General features: G+C 41.9%; 1 long non-coding RNA gene across 3 annotated transcripts in view; it reads left to right on the top strand.

The window, feature by feature from the left end:
* The window catches only part of LOC102901030, a 64036-nt gene that overhangs the window by 20187 nt on the left and 24418 nt on the right, over positions 1 to 19431 (top strand). For 2 of the 3 annotated variants that reach the window (XR_006588700.1, XR_006588699.1), the window contains exons 2-5: positions 2887 to 3025; positions 4945 to 5149; positions 17806 to 17859; positions 18269 to 18381. This is a non-coding gene — a long non-coding RNA (uncharacterized LOC102901030). The remainder of the gene's footprint in view (positions 1 to 2886; positions 3026 to 4944; positions 5150 to 17805; positions 17860 to 18268; positions 18382 to 19431) is intronic. The other variant, XR_006588701.1, reaches the window with a different exon arrangement.

The raw sequence follows: 19431 nt of genomic DNA, 5'->3' as shown, positions 1-19431 counted from the left end.
TCATTTGTGCTATCGTTATTCAACAGTCTGCTTAATATAGTGGAAAAGAGCACTGAATTCAGAGTAAGAAGGCCAAGCCAACAGGCCCAACCAGTGCCAAAATGTATCCAAAGCAGCAGCTGGGCTCTGAGGTGCCTGTGCATCCTGGGCAGCTCTTGGACTCGGGGGCATTTCTGTGCCTTCTAATGCTACTCCAGTGAGTTCAGAGTTAAGAAGAACTAATCTGTGGTTGTCTCATCCATTTTAACATCTCCCACCCCCTGAGAGGTTTGGGGAGGGGAACTGAGCAGGCAAATTCACCTGAAGCATTCACAGTAGATGGAATAGGACCAAACAAAAATGGCCCCTCTTCAACCACAGAAGAGGGAGGATAAGTAGGTCTCTGGATGGCCGATTAGTTCCCCTCTCCTTTCCAAATGTCGTCATCTCTAGTGCGCCAACCGATCACTTTGTGCTAATCCCAAAGTTGCCAGGTGCCTCCTCCGTGATCTTGGGTTAGTCACCTTCTAATTTTATTTTCTTGTTTTCTTTTTTTTTTTAACAGGAAATTCCCATTGGACTTTAAGTGTCTAAATTAAGAGATTAGGAGAGAAACTCCCTATCGGTATACTTGCATTATTTCCAACTTGACTGCATCCCATCTTTAACTCTGTCCCTGAACACTTTGGGTTTTATTTTTATTAATTTTGTTTTATTTTACTTTTTAATTGATGCATAGTTGACCTGCAATTAGTTGCAGTTGACCTGCAACTATGCAATGCATAGTTGACCTGTTAAATTCAAGCGTACAGCATAGTGTTGACCATTCTGTACATTATACTGTGCTCACCACAATAAGTGGACTCACCGTATATTATTACAATATTAATTACTGTTCTCTATGCTGTGTTTGTCATCCCCGTGACTTATTTATTTTGCAACTGGAAGTTTGTATACCTTAATACGCCTCACCGATTTTTGCCCATCATCCCAACCCCCTCTCCTCTGGCAACCACCAGTTTGTTCTCCGTATTTATGATTCTGTTTCTGGTTTTGCTTGTTTGCTCATTTGTTTTGTTTTTTACAAACAAAAACATGTTAGTGAAATCATATGGTATTTGTCTTTCTCTAATTTTCCCATCTGTAAAATGACAGAATAGGCATTTCCGAGGTACAAGAAGACCGAGATAAATAACATAAGTGAAAATGTTATGAACAGTAAAGCCCTGGGTACAGGTGAAGTATTTTCAAGAATGTTGCCTAAATCAGGGCAAAGTTTCTCAGTGAGAGGATGGTCTGTTAATCTTTCCAGCCCAGTGGACCACATGGTCTTCTGTCGCAACTGCGCACCTCTGCTGTTGTGGAGTGCATGTGTGAAACCAACCTTAGACAAAAAATAGTAACAAACAGGTGTGGCCGGATTTGGCCATCTCGCCTTAGTTTGCCAACCTCTGGTCCAAATTATGATTTCACCTGGGAAAAGAATGGGAGAAAAGTCAGGACAAGTAACCTTTTAACAATATCTTTCGTTTATACTTACTATGGTTCAGACACTAGATAAGGTGAATTAGAAATGCAAAGAAGTGGGAAAATACTGTTTGATACAACCAGTAGATGCCAGATTTCCCTCCTGGAAAGAGAAGAGCAAGAGAAAATATCCTGACAATGGAGAACATGGGACCTTGCAGGGAGGAGGTCTGGTGTAGCTGAGAGAGGAGGAGTAATATTCCATTGATTCCAAATAGGAATTGAAATGGGGGGGGGGGGAGCCTAAATGATTCTCAATGGAGCCCTACCCCATGAACCTCCATTTCCCTCCCAGGGCTGTTTAACTCCTAAAATGTTTAGAGCGAGTGGTTGGTTGGCTTGTCTGTTTGAAAAGCCAGTGAAGAGATTGGGGCCTCCTATTTGTTTCATTCAGAGCAGATCCTCAGTCTCCTTCCAGGATCTTGGCATGCAGGTGCAAAGAAAAGCATAAAAGTTCAAGACACATCAAGAAATCACACGGAGGTCTCTCGACTGCCACGCCATGGAAGTGGGGTGCAGAGGGCAGGGTCCCCGGCTGGAGTCTCTGACAGAAATGTTGAGGGGCGCCTGGGTGGCTCAGTCGGTTAAGCGACCGACTTCGGCTCAGGTCACGATCTCGCAATTTGTGGGTTTGAGCCCCGCATCGGGCTCTGTGCTGACAGCTCAGCACCTGGAGCCTACCTCAGATTCTATGTCTCCCCCTGTCTCTACCCCTCCCCTGCTCGCGCTCTGTGTCTCTGTCTCTCGATAATAAATAAACGTTAAAAAATTAAAAAAAAAAAAGAAATGTTGAGTATAGCATGATGTAAATAACAATGATTATAGCGCTCTTATAAAATATGTCAAAAACTTTCTATTAAAATATGGCAATTAAAGTTTTTTAAAGATCACTAACTGTCCCATTCCATTGATTACAACAGTAATCGATGTAAGCAACTGGCAATTTTACACGGTTTTTAACGGAGATTTATCCAAATTCTGCCTTTCTGGAATGAAACTTTTTTCTAAGTGAACATTTCTTTTTGGGATGAGGTTTCTCATACTTCATATTCTCTGCAGTCACATTTCCAAATGGCCCATTGCCAATTTTGGTTTGGAAAAAAAGAAAATTAGCAATTAGCAATTAACCCTGGGCATTTGAAGAAAGAACGTTTATAATAATAAAAGACTCCAGATAACCCTTCCATAGAATAGTAACACATAAATGTGTGCATTCACTTCTCTGGAAATGAATGATGCTAAGAATGTCATGGCTGGATATGGGCTCACATATTCTGCCATATTCTTGGCACATTGTATTTGATTCTTGACTGTAAGATTGGAGCGAGCCTCTGCTAATGATGGCTGAAGAAAACATTTCAGAATGTCTTTATTTTACAGGCAAGCCACTGTGATTGAGAAGAAAAACTTCTAACCAAGAAATGGGTGAACTGAATTGGAGTTTGAAATCTGCTACTTCTGAACTCTGTATCTGAAGTTACTTCTCGAGATCTAAGAGCATCCGTATCATCTGCAAATGGTAATAATAATATTCCTTCATACATCACCTGATTGTTGTGCAAATCAAGGGAGAAAAGTAGGCAGAAAAACCTTTGCAAATCAATGTAGAAAAAGAAGTTCTTTTACTCTGATGTTTCAGATTATACTGCAACTAATTGTTAGGTATTTAAAAAATATTTTCAGGTTTCACTTTGTAGGAATTCAAGCATGAATTTACTTAGAATATGTATATTGGCAATATATCGCCAGTACCAACAACTTGAGTTTGAACTCTGGGGGCACCACTGATACACAGATATTCTTTTGATAAATACAGTACCATAAACGTATTTTCTCTTCCTTATGATTTTCTTAATAACATTCTCTTTTATCTACCTTGCTTTATTGTAAGAATACAGTATATAATACATATAACACAAAAAATATGTATTCATTGGTGGCGTATGTTATCATTAAGGCTTCCAGAAAATAGCAGGCTATTAGTAATTAACTTTTTGGGGGGGAGAGGTCAAAAAGTTACACATGGATTATTTTTTAAATGTTTATTTATTTTGAGAAAGAGAGAAAGAGGAAGGTGAATAGATAGGTAGAGAGAGATGGAGAGAGAGAAATCCCACGCAGGGTCCATGCTGTCACCACAGAGCCCGATGTGGGGCTCGATCTCACCACCTGTGAAATCATGACCTGAGCCAAAATCAAGAGTCAGTCGTTTAACCGACTGAGTCATCCAGGTGCCCCTCCACATGGATTTTTGACTGACCGTGTCAGTGCCCCTGACCTCTACCTTTGTCTGAGTGTCAACTGTATATGTTAAGCAAAATATTCTTTGCCTCCACTTTCTTCTCCCAACATCACCACGGTTGGCAAATTGATAATGAATAGGATGAAAGTCATTGGCAAGTTGTGCATTGTATGGTCAACAGTACTGGTGGCCTCCCCAAGAGCCATCTACCCATTCTCCCTTCCCTGTTAACAGAGTCCAGGTTTTATTCATATATCCATATAGAGATCCACATTGTTAGCCCCCATTTTGAGGATAAATACTAAGTTTCAAAGCCAATCATGGTAACCTCCTTCCTTTTGCCAGTAGCTGATTAAGGGACGGACATGTAGCCCAATTAGGTTGGTTGAATGCATGATAATGGACATTTACTGAACACTTACTATATGCCAGGCACTTTTCCCAGTACTTTATGTATATTAATACTAATTCTTATACCAACCTTATGAGGTAGGTTGTATGACTATCTAAGTTTTGCAGCTGAGGAAATTCAGAGCTAGAGACACTAAAAATACTTGTCCTAGGAAGTGTGTGGAGTAGAGCTAGATTACAGACCCAGGGTGTGCAGCTTATTATCCACACTCATTGCCACTATGCAGTAGTAAGGTGGGAGTCTTCTGAGGGCTTTTGGACAAGGTCTCCTCACTAACAAAAAAGAATCAAACAGGATATGGCCTCTTTCTTCTGCTGGGTGTCTGATGATCGTGTGTGATGCCTGGAATAATGGCAGCCATCTTGTGACAATGAGGGGCACTAAAGCTGATACACTGAGGATAGTGTAGTGAAAAGATTGAGAAACCCTGGGTCTTTGACATTGTGCTGAAACACTAACTTCACAAACTATGAAACTTACCTACTTCAGGCCTTCTTATCAGATGAAATACTATATTTTCATCTTTGTGTGAACAATTTTGGAGTCACCTGATACTCGCAGCTGAACGCATCCCAGCTGAACTAACATAGACATGCTGTTAAGTATGGTATGTCCAACCAAAGTAATTGGCTTCCTTCTGAAGTAGCAATTTACTATCACTAGAAATAAGGATGCTAAAGGGGGATTATAATTTCGGGAGAGTACGTTAGACAAAATGATCCAAGATGCCTTCTAATTCTAGGTTGCTGATTTCACTGAAATGATGGTTTTCTCTATCCAACAGGATCATTATGATGGAAGGTGTTAAAGTACAATTGAACAGTCTTCTGGAGAAAAAACAAATATTTGGAAGATAAAGGAAGAAAAGATAAATGAGCGGAAATGTGGGCAGGTCCTGTGGTTCAGTCAAGGAACTGAAACCAAAAATAACTCGGAGACCCAGGATAAGCCAAACTGAATTTGGGGACTTGAATCCTCAGTCCCACCAGGTAAGCAAAACTCTTAGCCTCAACATCCATTTGGGGACTTGATTCCTCAGTCCCATCAAGTAAGCAAAACTCTTAGCCTCAACATCAATTACCTGCGTACTTCTCTTTTCCCTTTACTTCCAGTTTCTAGGAGATCACAAGGCCTCCTTCCTAATTTCTCTCAAAATCAGTTACTTGGCTTCTCTCAAAATCAGCAGGGACTCCTCAAGCAGTGGCTACTCACTTCTCCACTTGGAAATCTTACAGCATGTTCAGTGCTTGACCGGTCCAATCTCTTCGTGGTGTTTAGCCTCAACTTTCAGCTCCTGCTTCACCTTTCGTTGTTCCTCTCTGAGTAACCACACTGTCTCCCACTGATGCACACCCCGTTCTATTTCACCAGCCCAGAGCTCTCTCCCAACCTCTAGACCCCTGTTGACAGCTCCATCCTGGATGGCTTCTCTACACTCTAGGAAAACAGCAGTCATCTTGGCTCCCCTGTCTCTCTCTGCCTCTACCTCCCTTGCATCTCTTGTTGGTTCAAACCCTAAAACATGTTTTCCATCTGTCCCTGATCCATTTCCATTGTCCAACGCCAGATCTTCATCTCTCTTCTGGGCTCCCAAGTGGCCCACCCTCAAATTCCACGCTGGCCACCAGCGTGGTAAGTCCGAAAACAAGTCAGTTGATGCTTTTTCACTTTTTCTTACCTGGGATGATTCCTCATTGGCTTGAATGGTGATTGCCTTCAGAATAAATCCATTTTTCTTTGGCTGTTTCTCCAACTGGCCCCATCCTACCTGCCAGCCTCAGCTCCAGCTATTCCCTCCACACACTCTGTGGTTTTCCTATGTGAAATTGCTTCCTTTTCTATCTCTGTGCTGTGAATGGGTGCTGGTTCTTTGACTGAATTGTTCCCATCTACCATTGCATGGCCTGGCAAACTCATCCTATCTCAAGGCACAGTTCAGATTGTGTCTTTTCCCTTTATCTTGCCCACCACCAGGCAGACTTTTAGCTCCCCATCTGTTTCTATAAACATGCCTCCATTCAAGCATGCATTGCGAAAGCAGGAGCTGTCTGGATAAGGCAATGTATCACCACCCCCAGCTCCACAGAAATGCCCAAGTCCTGAGGATCCAACCACAGCTGAGCTAATGTGTCCCTTTCTGGACATGTTTTGGTTTGAGACCAGAGAGAACTAGCGCTGAATCTCTCTGACATTCAGTCAGGGAGGAAAACTATTATCCTACACAAGAACAAACTCAGCCTTAACCTCAGACTTCTGTAAAGGGGAGAATCAATGGGGCAACTGTCTAAAGATTTTTATAGGAAGAAATTGTAACCAATAATTTTAACCTAAACCGTTTTCAGAAATCTAAGGACTCAAAATAAAGTGCCACCCATATGTTTGTCTTGAACAATTCAAGAGAGGGAGCAAAGCTAGAAGAACTTGAGACTTGAAAGGTTGAGTGATTAGGGACTAATGGTAATCTGGGATTATTATTTTTAATCAAAAATAAACACAAATATCAAATTCGTTTTGATAGAGAAGATAAATAAAATAATGATTCAATAATATTGATCTGGGTATAAGATCACAGAAGACAAAACAAAGGTATTCCCATTAAACATTATGATTAAGCCTTTTTTGAAGTTCTGGCCAATGCAGTAAGTAAGGTAGGACAATAAATGGAGTAAAAATGGGAAAATTAGTATCATGATCCTGAGATGATATTATTTACGTGAAAAACTCAAAAGAATCATTTGATAATAACAAGTTTCAGTGAGCTTATTATATGTGAAAAGAATGTGCATGTGATATATTCAAACTTCAGGAACTCTTTCTATGTATCAGCAGTCATTAATTAGAACATACAATGGGGAAATCAACTATAGTAGTTATGATGCTTTGGGGTACAAGTTGATGAAGAGATAGATTTTTTTTCTTAGGTATTATATGTATTTTTTTGCTTACTCTTGTTAATGATATTTTAGTAACTCTTACTTGGGGAAGAATGCTCTTTAGTGAAGAACTGCCCCAAGGAAAAAAATATTCCCAGAAGACTTTAAAAATTTTTCAGGAGCATAATGACTGTAATAAGTGGACAAACAGCGACAAGAAGACAACATTAAAGAAATGTCATCGACTCCCCCCAAAATCCTTAGACTTAATGAAATCCAGTCAATCTCAATATATTTTTTCTTGAAACGTAACGATCGGAGGCTCACATGAAATCAAAACAACAAACACAAATAAAAATCTGAGAGATTACAGTAATGAGAGGGGCTTTGCATTAAGATGTCAGAGTGTGTTACAAATCCACAATAATCTAAATAATCTGGCACTGACGTTATTTTCTAACCCTGATTTTTGTTTTCTCTTCTTCTTTGCCTACTGTAATCCTTACCAACTCAAAATCCTCCTTTTCTATGAAACTTCTTTGGACCACCCAATCTGGAAGTCTTTTCCCACAAGATGCCCTTTTCTTTGGCCATTGATCCGTACTCTTGGCTACCTAACAAAAATTTTACATGCCTTTTCTTCCCCGCCGAAGATGCTTACATCTTTAATATGTTTATACCTACAAGATAAAAACAGTTGATTTCAGTATCATCATTGACAGACGGCAGTGTGAGATATAATAACATCATGATGCCAAGGCTTCAAAGTTAGCTCTGAGGGACCATGAGTAGCAGCACCTGGGTGCTTAGAAATGCAGAATTGCAGGCTTCATCCCAGGTACACAAAATCAGAAGCTGCATTTTAACATGATCCTCAGGTGATTTGTGTGCACATTAAATTTTGAGAAGCACTGCCCTAAAGAATTTCATGGAATAAAAATATTTCATAGCACTCCTGAAGCAATCAGACATAGTCAGATATCTTCCTGTGCAGCAAACGAATAGAATTATTCAAATCTTGTTTCCCTGATAGGTAAAAATTTAGCGATACCAAAAGAACACTAAAGAAATGTGGGTTCAGGGCATGGGATAAATCGAATGATAAAAGCAGACTGAGGGGGTGCGTACATGGGGAATGTAAAGGCAGTGGTTTGTGATTTGGAAGTGATTTGGTACCTGATTACTTCCACTGGGCTTTCTAATTTCTTCCTTCTAACCCTCGTCTCCCTACGATGACATTATTCTTTATCGTTGCTCTACACTTTAACATGGGCTGCCGTAATCTCACCTCCAACTCACTATCTTCTAATAAAAACAGTCCTCACTCATGAGTCCCTCCCCACCACAAGCCATAGCCCCCAGAGCATCCGCTAGAATGTAAGTTCCCTAGCAGCACAGAATGGGGCTGTCTGGCTTACTTGCTGTATCTGCAGGGAACAGAATAGCATCAAGTACCTAGTAGGCATTCAACAATTGAGTAGTCAACAGATGAAGCAAACAATTTGACAACCTTTATTATACCAGGTCCCGCCAGGGAATAATCTCTGGATTGATTTGCATTCAGTCCCCACATCTCCTTGGAACAGTGCCTATTTTACCCTGTAAATTCCTTTAAGTCTGTTTTCATTGCATCACTACCAACACCGCCTCGTACCTGTGCTGCCATAGTAAAATCTGAGATACTCTCCTTTCTCTGGTTCCCTGAGTGAGCTCCAACTAACTTTCTATAGTCCGCTCTCATCCAAAGTGTTACATCCAAACCCTTTACCCTGACTCTGAATTCTTTAGAGTCCAAACCTAAGCTTCCTTTCTAGCCTTGCGTCATGGCTTCCCAAAGGGAATCTATCTTCCTTTCTAGCCAAGGTGATCTACTCATGTCTCTTTACTATGCTTTCTCTGCCGGAATTTATTTCCCCAAAGTAAAATTGTTTTTCCCTATCATATTTGCCTATTGAAACCTACCCATTCCTTGAGACTTGGCTCATCCACTTTCTCAAGGAAACATGGTGGCCAAGCACTCTAATCTGGCAGAATTCATCACTGATTCATTCCAGGAATACCCAATAGTTTCTCCTCTGAATTCTCCTTTCAGTCATGATCTATAATGCCCATCACTTACTATGCATGCTCCTTTGAACATATATCCTTCTACATATGTGTTGTACATATAGGTAAACAAAGAGTTCAAGACAGGTGGCCTGAGATTGAAACATCTGCCACATAATAATGGAGTAACATTAAGCAATTTTCTTCCCTTCTCTGGGTCCCAGTGTCTTTATCTGTAAAAAAGTACCTACCTTAGAGGTAGGATTATAATTAAAATAAATCACATAATTTGAAAAGCTCTTAGCAGGGTTCTGGAACATAAAGAGTACCCAAAAATATCGGTATTCCTTCCCCAGAGCATCTCACTTACAGTTGGTGCTACTTTATATTCGTATGTATTTCAGTACATCAAAATAGCTATTTATTCATTGATGAATTGATAATATTCGTGCTGGCTATCAATACAGACTTTCCACTGAAGAATTTTAGGAACAAAATTTCCTATTCCTTTTGGATCAGAGAGTAGACATCCCTCTCTAAAGGAATGGTATTTGGGGGAATATATGAAAAAGAAAGAGACAAACGGACAGATACTATGATTAGAATCCCATCTTAGATTATTTACTCTATCTTTGATAACATATCTTGTAAGGGAGTCTGGCTTTGTGATTAAAACTATGTTGAGAAATGGAATATGTCCGAAAGAAATTTCTACTGTTGTAGCTTTGAACAAGCAGCTTACCCTTTCTAAGCCTGTCTCCCCATTTAACAATGAGATTAGACCAGATGACCCCTATCATCCCTTGGATTGCTATTAGAATATAGTTACTTTGCTGTGGCAATACCAAGATTGCATTATCTCCTCCATCTTTCGTGTATGTAGCAGCCCTTAAGAAAAATCCTTCATAGAAGTAACAAGTCATTCCAAGATTTATTTCGGATTATAGAAGAACAATTGTTAGACAATTGTTAAGATACTATGCTAGGTTGTCATTCAGTTATTATGAAACCCTCACTCTGAAAAAGTATGATGGTCTAATATTTAACACTAAATGATAACAATGCTTAGTCTTACTTTGGAAGAAGACAGATTATTATATACAGGTTGGGTTTACTCAAAATTAACTACCAGCTTATTGGCCCAAATAGTCATGGTCCATGGCTTGCCTATTTTCTACTTGATTTTACTAAGTACTACACATGCTCTTCTGAGTTGAATTATGTTTAAATATGGCAAAGTTCAAGTAGGATACTATCACTTTTTATTCAGTAATACAAAAAATATTATTTGCTATTGGTCTCATGCATGCCCTGACTTGACAGGTGATGTGTTTAAAACTCTCTCTCTCTCTCTCTCTCTCTCTCTCACATACACACACACACACACACACACACACTTCCAGCAAATCAACATCCATGCTCTGGGTGACATGGGATGGGAGGGCATGTCTGTACTTGTTTGTGACATAGATTTGTTGATTTTTTAGGGAGGGGAGTAATACATTATTTATTTCCAATTAGCCTTATTTTAGGGTTCTTTTTCAGAGTCTGTGGAAGATCATCTTAAGGCCATACTGTGACTTTACTGAATGTGACTACCCATTCAGCAGCCTATGAGGCGGGAGTCGCCAGGCTGAGGTCTCCAGGCTGAGTCCCCAAGTTTTAGTAGATAACTACTGAATAAGTAGCATGTGTTACATGGGCCTTCAGAGAGTCTGCAGCCCCAAGTTCAGTAGCACTGGATTTGGGAACTGGACATCCCATTTACCCAGAAACCTTGGTCACTGTCTTTCCAACAAAGGCTGGATCTTCCTTCCCCATCTCATCTGTCTCTTTGGAGAAGAAAAGCATGGGGATGACTTTCCATGGAAGCTCTCAGAGATATGCTGTCCTTACTCAGACTACCTGAGCCAGAATTCCCCCACATTAGACCCACTGGTGACTCCCTTATTGTTGCACAAGGTGACAGTGTTCCTATGACACAGAAACACAGTAGGGCACTTGTGCCACAGAGCTATGGGAGAGGCTGGTGGTCTGCCCTGAGATTGCTATCCACCAAAACCGAGGCTTTCAGCAAACTGCTTGGCGCCTATAGACAGGGATCCAAGTGTTGATCGTTCAGCGATGGGCAGACCTCCTGTGGCTTCAGCAAATTTCAGAACAGCACTTAGGCTGGTATTCCTGGGGGACAAGATGTGACATCAGTTGGGTTTTCAGCCCCAAACTGCCATCAGAAGGATCTCCCAAGTATCTTACATCCCTGCAAAGGTGTGAGGTTATCTTTTATACACTGTTCCATCTAAAAGTCAAGCCTGGTACCAACCAAATGGGTTCTGTTGCAAGGAATTTGAGGATATTCTTGTCCTCGATCTGCAGGATGAAAAGGCTCTGGCCATTCTGAAGGTTTTCCTTTAAGTTGATTCAGGAATAAAGGATCACACCATATGATGATTCTGGGCAGCACAGAAAGGCTTCAATTTGTTCTTATTGACTTGACTTGTGCTCCCAGCAGGTTTGAGGGAAACCTGAGGCTATTAACTAAGGAAAGGGACAAGCCAAATCAATGTGACTTGGAACGTGTACCCTTGGCCTCAGTGATAGAAACTGTCTGGTTATGGAGACTAGAAGCACGCCCACATTCATGGGACCCTTGCTTACCAGGGTGTATCTTAGAACCAACCAGGATTATTTTTGAATAGATCAAAATACTATCTCTGCCCCTAGAAAGTCCTGGATCAGAATCCAGGAAGTGGGGAGTGCTGTCCTCCTTTGATGTCATGGTCAGATCATCATTTTACCTGGGGAAACAGTGACTTGGCAAACCCCTCCTTCCTTTCGTACCATGCTCTGGGCACCGGGGCCATTGATGAGCAATGAATGGGTGGGGGCGGGGGAGGGGGTGCTTCAGTGACATCACAGATGTCGGTCCACACCAGGTCAGCTTTCCCTCTCCCTCATCACCCCCTTCCTTCGGCCAAAGTTTGTGTGCTGGACCTGTAGGACATGAAGTCATATGTGACCCTTCCTTGGGCTGGATGCTGTCGTCTGGCCAGATAAACTAACAGGCTAGGAGATCCAGCTGGGGCTGGCTGTACTTTGCCCACGTCTGTTACAACATATGGTACACTCACTTGAAGTGACTGACAGAGCTATTTAATTTTACAGTTTGTCTGATGCCCCCACCCAAATACCACGCATACCGTCATGTGCTGATGCAAAACGGCATTTGTGAGCAGTCTCAACTTGGTTTCAATCACAGATTTCACGAAAGGAACACTTTAAAATTGGATTTTGAACTCCACAGCTCCCAGGATAGGGCAGAGCTGGATGGAAACATCTGGAGATGTACCCGGGAACAGGGCCCACCATGTTCCTCGGGAGGAAATCGAGGCGGCAAGATTGACGCCCAAGGACTCATCCAGCCAGTTGACACAAGCCTAGAACCTTCCGCCTGACTTCCAACCAATAGTCTTTCCAGCCCGGGCTGTCATCACACGTGATGTTTTGCTTCATGTACAAAACAAGGCCCCTCAGAACCTTTCCCAGAACTGGACCTTTGGACCTCAAAATGGTTTAATGCACACTTTTGAGAAGGGAGAGCCACAAGGCCTCTAAGTGGTTTTGATCAAGTTTGCCAATATTTACACCGTTGGATAATCTGCATGAACTTCATAAATAATGTAAATTCCCACAAAGCGAGTTAACCGTGAGCTACGGTGGTCTTTCGAAAAATCCATTGTTACACAATCATCCTGACAAAGTTAACAACTCGATGGAAGACCGAAGGTAACCACTGATTGCACCCGCTGCCATTGACCATTTTAAGTGTGACTATTTTTAAAATACTGTATGCCTCATTACGCTGGGCTCTGAAAATGAGAAATTTGCTTTAACTGCATTGTTTTGAATTGCTGAGAGAAGAATCTATCAACCACAAGGTGCCCTGCTGCTGAACTCAGCCAAAAAGCTGTTAATAACCCCAGCAGATGTTTCAGCTTTTTAGGCCAATAGACTCCCTCTCTCCCTGCCCTCCCCTTTCTAGAATCTGATGCCAATATGACTGAACTCCAGTTTCTGTGGTTGCTGCCTCCGTGGCCGCCTCCACCAGAGTCAGTGATACTAGAGCTGCTGAGGAATTGATTCTTTACACAACCAGTCGCAACACAGCCCCAGCCCTTTAAGGTCAGAGCATTATTGCTTTTACCGTTAGAAGTTTAAATCTTCAGGGGGGAAATGAAGATAAGGGCACCGAATCCGTAGTCCTGTTCTGTCGTCTGCCTTCATTGCCAGTCATTTCATTCCACTTGTTGTGGTTTGTCCCCACGCTCAGAGTCCATTTCTCAGACTGATCAGGGCATTGGGCTTGCCGGGTAGAGGTCATTAATACATCGAGTCCCCACCGGTCGCTGAGGGATGTTGGGTTAGCAGCTTTACAAAGGGGGCCTCTGTGTGATGTGCAGTTTGGGATGGTTGTTTGCCTAATACCGCAAGGCTCAGAATGCCCTGACCTTAGCAGTTCTGCAATATTAGAAGTGTGTATTATAAATACAGCTACATCCCTGTGAGATGGGTACAATATGAGGGCATATGGGGCCACGGCAATCCCAGATGGGGATTTGTCAACTTCTCTGGACAAACCTTACGTCTTAACTTGAAATTAAATCTACCTTCCAAGGCTTTCCAAATGAGAAGACATTTTTTAAAAAGGGGAGGGGAAGATGCTCCCCCTTCTCCCACTCGCCTGCCCGCCTCCCCATACTCACTTATTTCGGAAAGAGCGCTTTAAGGCACCCCAGTGACAGCAGGGTGACCAAGAAAACACAGGTGCAGCACGTTTATGGAACATCACGTTGGCTAGGAACACATCCGAACTGCGCATCTATACATATCACCATGCAGAGAATTGCCATTTCAAAGGGGGAAAAATTGAAAAGCAGAATTAAGTTCATAAATACTTGGTTTCCTTATTTTGATGCAACACAAAGGCAGAATATCCAGGACCCTGTGGACCCCTATTGTCAGCTTCAGCATTCGCCAACCACAGTAATTCAACCCCAAAATCCCCGCTCTACACCACGCAGGCTATAAAAAGTAAGTACCTTTTCCCCCATGCCACCGCCACCATATTGTTTGCAGACTCTCAACACTGTGTATTTCTCTGTATCAGGAAAACCTCAGGAATGCGGTGCGAGTCTTTTTTCTTCTTTTTAACCGGATAAAGTAATAGATTCCATTGTAACTCTTCAGTACACTTGCGGAGGCACTCATTAATGCTAATGGAATCTGCGTGTAGGTATTGAAGGGAAAATACAGTTGCCTGCATCTGTGTAGTCTTTATTTTCGTATCAGACCAAGCACAACACTGTACGCTCGAGAGTTCAATGGCACCTCCATCTTCTAATTCTGAAATTTAAGTAACTCGGATTAAAAATGATCCCAGTCATTATGAAGTTGGGTGTTCCCACTAGCAAATGGGATGGACGCTTCTGCTTAGATTACTATGATTCCAAGAGGCCAGTACCAGATGATGAGTCTTTAGTAAAAATAAACAGCCAATGTTGTAATAATAAAACAGGCTAAAAAAAACACAGAAACTCCCTACTGAATCAGGACAGACTATATCCTCATTATTAAAAAATTCCATATTAAATTACCCATATGCATCTCCAGAGGAGTGAAAACACAAGATGAGGAGAAGAGAATTGAAAATAATCATTGTTTAGTTGAGATTCCAGACCTGCCGGCAGTGAATATTGGTACTAGGCATTAATAAACTATGTGGAGGTGTCTGGGGCCCATGGAAATCCAGACCATGCACTTCATTAGGTCCTGAACTTCACCTGGAATCTTCTGCTGCAGGTGATGATTTCCAAGCTGTTTTGTTCTTGATTATTTTCAGTCCAAGTAAAATGGACAATAAAGAGAAGATGCTTCTATAGATTTCCATGATGGATGTTCACGACCAAAATAACTTCACCATCTGATGTATTTCACAGTCTTAAGTTAAAACAGACCCGGTATAATATGCTTGTACATCTGGCTCAGGTGGTTTCTTTGCCATATGTTTGTGAAATAATCCAAGGAGATGTTACAATTGTACCGTTCCCCTTGGGACCTGAACAAAATGTGCCCACAAAGAGTTACCTAATTATTCATTCCTGCCAACAACATCCTCGCCTAATAATAAGGGGGTGCTTAAAAATGAGACAATAGTGCTTTCAATCTTGAGAGATGTCAGTGCCACTTATTGTTTCGAAAACTGAAAGTCTTTTGCATTTTTTTAAATAAGAAAAAGATCCTCGGCCTTTAAAGCAGCACTCTGCAGGTGGTATATTTGGTATTCCTGTGGGGGCAAATGTTGCCATACTGATCAAGGCCAATGCTCCCCTGGAACTCAGCGGACCAGTAGCCACTGTGGGACGTAGTGACCCCAAAGGTGATAGTACCTACAGAGTGGCTGTTCCGGTAATAGAACACATTAACGGAGAACTTTATCATTGGCAAATTGCTTTCATCTATGTCACCACATTGACTTCGCAAAACAACCTTGCAAAGCAGGGGGAAAAGGCCCACCTTATTTAGCCTTGCCAACGGTGCTGATTCTTTACAGCGCTAATTAGCCAGAAATGTGAGCATCTTTTTTAAATGAAAAAATTAAAAAATTTTTTTAGTCTCCATCCCTAAGCCCCAGTGGCCACAATGCAGCTCTCGCTTTGAATCTGACAATCTGCTTTTTCCCCTGTTCCCCAACTTGCCTCCTTTTGTCCCATGACTGACTCTCTCAATGCTCTGTTGATTCAAAATACATAATTTGATTTTGTTTCAAGAGTTAGAAAGGACACAACACACAGTGGGGAAAGCAACTTAATGATTAAAATACAGGCCTACCACGAAAATACAGATTTGAATGAGGCTCCAGGCCAGGTCAAAGGTCAAATGGATAAATCATGCTCTTGGCCTAGCTTTCTCCACCACTAAATCAATTTGAAAGAATGTGGCAAAGATGAAGATACCAGCCAGTAAATCTCTAGGCATGAGTTAATTGTGTATTTATGGAGATGCCAAGTGCTAGGAGAGTTGTGTTTCCATAAGGATTAGGCTGACAGGCCCTAAAGGGCCAGATTAGTATAGGCATTGTTTTTCCCCAGAATCCAAATCTCAGGGTCAAACAGGACACAAAGAATGAGAAAAGGAGGCTAGGAGATTTGCCTCGGGTTACCCAGTTCATAAATGGGTCTGTCCATTTGTGTCCAAGATGCTCATTTAAAACACCTGGGAACTACCAAGGAACTACCTTCTTTCTACTTTGCTAGTTAACCTTAACAGTTTTGGATCACTCAATAGCCAATATTTTCTGGATATATATTCCCCACGAGAGGAAAAGTGAGTTATTATGAAGAAGTAATTGAATACTGGTCTCTTGTTCGGGTAAGAGATTCCCCAGGCAAGATTTTTTTCCCACTCATGGCAATTACAGACTTTCTGAAAATTCCTTCACTCTCTTAATGCTTACTGAGGGCCTACTAGTATATTACATGCTGTGGATACAAAGTTGAGAAAGCAAGGTCCTACTCTCAGGGCATTTAAACAAGCAGAGACTCAGACTTGCAAACAAGTCAATCTGATAAGATTTACAAAATCGGATGATCCACAAAGTTGACTGGGACATTAGGATAACACATTTCAATCCATCCTGGAAAACTTCTCAGAGGAAAGAGAAGTATGAATAGGTGTTTTCCAGGCAGACAAAAGATTTCCAACTATATGGTATGAGTCAGAGATGCTAATGATCGATGGTAAATTGAGGCAGAAACGTAATCAAGTTTTTGTATTTGAACTCTGGGGCTACTATGAAAGCGTGGGCGGGCGGGGGGGGGGGGGAGGGTTGGTAGAAATGGAAGTTCCTGGAGAGAAATGTCAAGGATTATATTGCAGTGGTTAAGGGAGTCAGTGCACCTGATCAAGTAACATGGTAACCCCCTTAGACATGACAGATAAGCGAAGAGTAGAATACATAGGGATGCGTTGCCTGGAATGTGAGAAAGGGGTCCAAGGATCCCAGAATGGTGGCTTGGGAAACTGAGGGAAGGGTCTAACATTCACTCATACGAAGAATCTAGGAGGGAGAGAGGCTTTTGTGTAGTAAATAGGTATGGGCCCCAAAGCAGAGATGTTCTATTCTGAACATCCTGAGTTTGCAGTGCCTGTGGGATACCCAGGTGGAACTTATTTAGAAAACAGTTGGAGATATGGGCTCAGGATAGAGATTTAGCTGTAAAACCTTGGGACCCAAGATTTTCCCCAAAAGTGAATGGGAAAGAAAACCCTGGCGTTTAAGGAGAGGGGAGAGAAATAGAACCCAGTCAAGGCACCAGAAAGGAGTAACCAGTGCAGAGGTAAACGAGGAGAGAGAGAGATGGGGGCGGGGGGGGGGGGGTGGAATATTGTGAAAGGCAAACCAGAATTGCAAGCCTGGGAGAATAGTCAGCAGGCAGGACAAGTCATATAAGATGAGAATTTTAAATGCGTCAGGAAGTGAGCAGGGCAACTTCAGTGCACTGACGTGCCTAGAGCCAGGTTAGAATGGTTCCAGCAGTGAATGTGTAATGTGGAGTCAGAGTGAGGAAATCCAGCTTGCGCTTTGTGAAAGAGGGGCTGTCAAAAAAAGAAACTTAGGGGTGCTAAAAAAATTAGCTATTTAAATAGGTTTTGTTTGTTTTTTAAAGGAGAGGGATGAACATATTTGTACACTGAGGGGAACCGCCAACGGAGCATCGGAGGTAAGAAAAGGACCTTGCTGATAAAGCACGTTTTCTAAGGAGGCAAGGTGGAATCATACCCCATAGCACCAGTGGACAGAGTTGCCTTTGACAGGAAAACTGTCTTTGGCTAGCAATGGGGACAGGGAAAGGATGGGTGCAGAGGTGGATGGGCTTGTGGCTGAATGGGTGGGAAGATGAAGGACGCCATTTTTGATGGCGGCCAGTCCCTGACTTGGAAACAAGGTCATCCCAAAGAGAAGATTGAAAGCTTTGAAGAGTGGTAAAGGTTTGGAATAGCAGCTGAGGGAAATGGGAGAAGCGCATGTAATAGGACTGCTGAGTAACACTGAAGGCAAAACTGAGATTAGTTTCACTCCAGATTTATGGTCTCCATTCTCTATGGTTGTGATTTTTCTTTTTCCTTCAGCAGAGCAGTGCTCAAGGAATGTTTACAGCTAAGGAGGCTCCATGGAGGATTGCTTGAAGGACATGAAGTCCATCTGTCTCCCTAGATAGTTTAGATTATATCTCAAGGTCAAGGTAAGCCATCCAAACTAAATACTTGAACCATATTGTTTTAGCTCCTTTTACTTTGACTCACATTTAGTGAATTGCATGCTGGCATTGGGCCCCGGCTTGCATTGTGGGACCAACAAGAAACAATCATCAGCCTGTCAGCCTTCGTTGTTAGCATCATGGAGGACGTTGAGAAAGCCACTAGCCTTCCAAGCAGCATGCCCACTCGTGAGGGCACAAAGAGCCAGTTCCCTTCCGCCCAATGCCAGAAAACAATAGGTTTTTCATTAGCAACAACAATATGTGTATCTGGGGGTACAGCGAGGGATGGTCAAGAGCAGAGTCTTGAAACCACAAAGCTTGGGTTCAAATCCAGCATCCCTCGTCTAGCAGCTCGTTGACCTTGACCCTCTTAGTTTCTCTGGGCCTCAGTTTCCTTGTTTGTAAAATAACAAAAATAATCCTACCTCCTTCATAAGGCTGCAGTAAAAATTCAAAGACACAATCAGTGTAGACGTGTTTAGCGCCGTTGTCTGGCAAATCGTAAGTCCACCACACGTTTGCCATTATTGTTGTTGTTACAATTATTATTTTACAGCCGCTCTTCTTTGGTTTTGTGTTTATGTTTTGCTTTCATCCTCACAGTGGCATGAATTTGCAGGTATTAATTCACCTCTGGTTTCCAGTTAATATTCTTTCTTTCTTTTGTTCTTTACCTATAGCCCACTTATTTGTTATCTGCTATCCACCTGGCATCATTTTTGCAATGAGGCAGAACACAAAAAAGTAAACTGAAAGAGGCCTTAAGCCAATCAATAGTTATGAGGATAAGTCTGACTATTTTTGCTCTTGATTTGAGAAGAGTTTCAAAGATGGTAAAGAGGGCTTGGAACTTTCCTATCCCACATCTGTGTCTCGAAATGCACGTTTCCTTGAAGTCTGTTTTACCTGATATTTACTTTTCTTACGATCATTCTTGATTGGCCCCTGCAGGGACTTAGACCTAACTCAATATTTGCCCAGACACTTCTCCTTGTGAATAAACAGCATGCTAATTTAATTGGGGAGAGGGTT

This window comes from Felis catus, chromosome D4 (assembly GCF_018350175.1).
Source record: "Felis catus isolate Fca126 chromosome D4, F.catus_Fca126_mat1.0, whole genome shotgun sequence".
Lineage (NCBI taxonomy): Eukaryota > Metazoa > Chordata > Mammalia > Carnivora > Felidae > Felis > Felis catus.
This window is presented reverse-complemented; position numbering and strand designations above follow the sequence as displayed.